Below are 5,599 nucleotides of genomic sequence, written 5' to 3' on the forward strand. Positions count from 1 at the left end.
GCCTTTGGTCACAAATTTGTGAAGAAGTTTAAGCTTAAGCTGGGGGTTTTATTTCAGAAATAAATCTTGTTTTGTTTTGTTTTCTTAATGCAAAAAGGAGACTTGTTGCTGCTACTTTTATATCTGGAATTAACTATGGTGATGTGTTATACATGCATGAATATCCCCAATGCCTTCACACATTAGATACTGTACCATTGAGTATTTGGTTTTATTACAAATCTTAAGGCAATCTTTCGCCCTCTCACCCTGTGTGCTAGGGTTTGGTTGATCTGCATTGTCCATCCATAGACTTAATCACTGGTCCCTATTTATAAGGCAATTTTTAACTTGCTTCCCTCATATCTATGTAAATGTATGCATCTAAAAAATGCTGCAAGCTACCTTCCTTGCTCTGTGACATATTGTAAGACCTGCTATCTGTCCCCAACATCCGTCTTAAAATGGAAAAAGGGCTTTTAGGAACGTTGCTCCTGCGGCTTGGAATTGACTGCAGACTGATTTGGCTCTTGAAGGAGTTGGAGGAAGGTACATCAGGTTGTAGATGCTTTGAATGAACGATTCCCCCCTATGTGATCTAGGACACAATTACCTGAGTCTTATTTTTGGTATAATCATGGTGTGATTTGAAATTTTATTGTCTGTAACTGTTATGTGTGGGGAACTTTGTGTAATGTGCTTCTGCTGTCTTGGCTAGGGCATCCTTGTAGAGGAGATATTTTTAATGAGGCTTTTCCTGGTTAAATAAATTCTACATAAATAAACAGTAAACCAAAAAAATCTAATTCCAACACACACTAGGATGTCAGAGTTGATATAGTTCTATTAACAACTAAACAAACTATAAGGAGCAAACTATACACATTTCACATGGTGCTTCATCTGATTCCCTCTGTAATAAATATATAAATACATATAAAATATAAATATATAAAAAACTTTAGCACAACATGAAGCATTCCAAAATGTGTCAACACATGCAAAACATTTTGTATGAAGTGTTTTGAGGCTGTAAAAGACTAGAACATGTAACATGATATTATACATAGAAGCTGGTTGTAGAAATGCTTTCATTTTGATTATATTAACATCCAATAGGCATAATTAAATAGGCTAAGTATCATACATTTAAAGCTAGAAAAATAGCCATGGTTTGACTATTGTGTAAGAATCCAACAGTCAGAACCATTGCTTTAATAGGACTGTGTGAGTGTGGTTTGATCAATTTGAGAGTGATAAAACTAACCCACTAACTGTTATCACATTATGTGTGAAAGTATGTGGCATCATGTTTTTTCCAGCAAAGCCCCGTCTACTCCAGACCATAAACCAAGGAAACGAATAGAGACAAAAACACAGAAATTGCTACCTTTGCCTAAAAATTGCTGAAAAGAAGCTGATTGAGAGATTATATTTTGTATGTATTTTAAATCAATAGAGACCTGCACAAAATGGCAGAATAGAGTAGTTGACCATTAATTTACATTTTTATGGAGCTCAACAAAACAGAGCATGTGAAGCACTGAAGAAGTAGACAAACTGTTTTTAAAAAACACATTTCCAAATGTTTTTGAATAAAGTGTATCTTAAGCCACGAGTGCATAAATAGTATCTGAAATCACTAGAGATCCCCTTAGTTTAAACCTACTACAAATATGTAAATGTCAGTGGCATTAGTATAACTGAATAAGAATATCGAAATTAAAATTGGAATGTTTAATCTGTACTGTTTTTAGAATATTTACAATAATAACAGAATCACTTCAGCTGTTTATGTCTCTTCACATTGGCTTATCTATATAAAGCATTTATGTGGTGGCTGAGCACTGACAAATAAAACTCATTAAGGCAGAGAAATATGTCTTTTTTTAATACTTAATTAGCTGGCAACAGACAAAAGATTCCAAATAGGTGTCATGGCAACATCTCAAGAGATCACAGTCCTGAACCGTGAAAGCCCAGAGCGCAGCCAGGAAGGAGCCAGAGACACAAAAAGGGTCACTTCAAAAGCTTCTAAATTGGAACCATGGACCCTGGTGAGATGCACAACGCTGCTCTGTAATCTAAAGCGTTGATATTAGTTCACACTACAATCCTATACTCAACGTGCATCATATATTTATATAATTGAGGCTGCAATTTTAATTAGATTAGAAAAAAAAAAAACTGTACAGTGACAATTAATGCAAGACAGACTGAATAAAGAATTAGTGAGAGTGCCAATTAAATAGTTTGTACTGTATCTCAGCACATCTCTGATCCAAAAGACAAATACCCATATAAAATTGGAGAATGCTGTCTGGTCTACAAATATAAAATGTTGCTCCTTTTACCTGCCTTATATAGTTTTCTTGTCTTGTCCCAATTATTTGAATTCATTCAAAAATCCTGTTCCAACAACATTTTCAATAAGCAGGAAAATCTCCTAATTTTAGGAATATACCTTTTATATCTCATTTTCTATGGTCACTGGGGTAAAACTAGGGGGGGGGCTCATGGTACCATTTGTGTGCAGGAATACAGTAAATGTGAATGAGCTATGTACTATTTCTAAATGTGTAAGTAGATGTCTTCTTTTTACAGTATATTGTAATTCATACAATTTAGGATATTATATTTAAAACATTTTGCATGTTGGGGACACAAGAAGGTAGGGCTGAGCGATGTGATGATATCTATCATCAAAAGGACAAATGTCCATGCACTGCATTTACATCATTTGGACGATGCTTAATGTTCTGCACATTAAATTTCATCTTGCACCAGAGTTCTGCAAAAAATGAGAAAAATGCTAACTAGGCTATACTTCTCAAGTATTTAGTTCACATAGGAGCATACAACAATAGGCATTACCAAGCGATTATTTCATATAGATTATTTATTTATTTAATTACCAGAAAACATGCTATATCCTGATAAATATTGGTATCGATATATGAAATATCCCTATATCGGGATGGAAGATTTGGACATAATGTCCAGTCCTAGAAGTAGTTTAAGTTATTTTATGTGTATTTTGGGATACTTTTTAGTATATAACTTGGAAAATACAAAAAAAGACAATAATATCCGACTATAATGTTTTTTGGATTAATCTCACTTAACTTAGCATCCCATAGCAGATTGTTTTAATTTCTTGCTAAACCTAAATCACAATCCAGCAAGTCTTCCCCACATCAATGTACAATCTGACCTATGACCTCACTCAGTAAATCTACCTGAACCTCCGGGTGGAGCTTAAAGCTATACATTCTTGTTGTTCCTACATAAAAGGAAACAAAATTGATTTAGCTGTGCATATGAACCTTCACCCACACTACAGCCTCCTGCAGAGAGGCTCTTCTTAGTGCTGTTAAGCCATAACACCTTTCCTGTGAATCTTTAATGGACCGCATTCACTGTTATCAAGCTTCAGCCATCTGTGTTACAGTATGTAATAGCAGCATGGCTGAATCACTTATTCAAATAAGCCAGCTTAATGATGCAGCTTTTTGCAAGAAAATACATCTACTTACTGTTGCAATGTCCTTTAACTCAGTGCCACATGTACTAATTAAATTCTGCTCCTCTGAGTACTGGGTGCTGATACATTAAGGAGACAGATGGATTGAGGAGGAAAGATACACAGTCACAAGAAAAGAGTCCCAACACACATTGCTTACCCCCACCCCAATCCCACCCGCACTTCCCCACCTTTCAGATCTCAATCACAAAGATGGAAAAGGTTGTGCTTGGTCGTGTGCATGCTTTTGCACAAGGATAGACTGTTGGTGATGCCTTTTCCTTCTGACAAAAGAGGCTGGCAGGGGATAAATGAAGAAGGCATAGAAGGGTAATGATGCTGCCGTGTTAGAGCCTAATATGTAACAGTTTACATAACTGCATCGTTTGATTACATTAACAGTTGCATATTGTTAAAAGTGAGATTTCCATGGTTTTTTTTAAATTATAAAGCAGTTGGAGGTGTTATATAAATACTGTGAAAGTATCATACGCTCAATCCACAGAGAAATGCACACCGTCTGTATTCAGAAACTGTGCCTTTAAATGCGCCGTCACGACTCCTGTACGGTTGTGATGTCAGACTATACTACTGTATTTTTTGCACTATAGGCCGTACTTAAAAGCCTTTAATTATCTCAAAAAACTACAGTGTGCCTTATAGTCCGAAGTGCCTTATATATTAATTCTGGTTGTGCTGACTTTGGTAAACTACAAAGCTGCATTACGGCTACTCTAGCCAGGAGCATCGCGGAGTAATACATACTGTGGTTCACTATATTATTACAGTTTGTGTGTAAGGACCCCAAAATGGCACCTGTCAAAAGACACGCTTAAGACGCAGACTTCAAACTCAAGGCTATCAGTCGTGCAGTAGAACATGGGAATAGAGCAGCTGCGAGAGGATTCATCATTAATGAATCAATGGTACCGAAGAGGAGGAAGCAAGAAGATGACCTGTGCCAAGTAAAGAAAACCACACAGAGCTAAGGTATTAGTCTGAACTGTGGTCCAAGCTTTCACAAAGGCCGGAATCATCACTGAACTGCCAGTTAACAGCAACGATACTGACTCGGATAATGGGGAGAGGGATTTGGGCATGTTGGATGCCGTAATCACTGTGTTTTTTACTTGTTACAACTGAACAAGGTGGGGAGTTATTGTGAAAACGCTCATTATCGTTTAAACAATGTTTAAGAAAGTTTAAGTGACTGACTTATCTGACTGTTTTGTTTCGCTTAATGCTCCTTATAGTCTGGTACGCTTTATATATGAAAAAGATCAAAACTAGACCATTCATTGACAGTGCGCCTTATAATCCAGTGCACCCTACAGTGCAAAAAATACAGTATATGTAGGTAGAAAGTGCTGCTACAGTCCTATTACAGTCCTTCCCCGGCTGCATTGACAGTGCAGAGATGCAGCGAGTGCAGATGCAGAAGACCTGGAAATGCTGGTCAATCAGAGCAGACTGGGCTTTTTCAAGAAGGGGTTTTAAAGAGACAGGTAGTAAAACGGATTGTTTCAGACGGAGGGTGAATACAGGTTTATTCCGACAGACAAATTAAGTGATTTTCAAACATTATATCATGTAAACATGTTCTAGCAGAAACCCAAAACACAGGAATGGGTCTGAACATGAGCATAATATGGGACCATTAATGTAAATGTCTTTGAAAATGGACTACTATTGATCTTTGGTCTCAAAACAAAAAAAATAAAGACACCCGTCAGTCTTCATTGCCTTGGAAATATGTCAAAGCCTGTGATTTTTGAATTTGTGTACTCATTGTTGAATTGCTTGAGAACATTAATATCAAGCATATAGCATACAACGTACTCAAGAAAGAATATGTCCCCTTTTCATCCTTTTGATATCAGAGGCATCCCTCCAGTAGCGTAAAATCCTGTGAGAATAACGCAGCTGTCTGTTTTAACTAAACACTGTTGTCTGCATCAACATCACATCATATCTTGTTATCAGAGGATCTTTTGTGGCAGCGTAGCAACAGTTGTGCAAGCTTTTGAACCCCATCAATCTCTCAGAGGCATGAATTCAACATGCTAATGTGTTGTGAAGAAGGCTGGCACTGTGATA

The sequence above is a fragment of the Echiichthys vipera genome (assembly GCF_963691815.1).
Source record: "Echiichthys vipera genome assembly, chromosome: 10".
NCBI lineage: Eukaryota > Metazoa > Chordata > Actinopteri > Perciformes > Trachinidae > Echiichthys > Echiichthys vipera.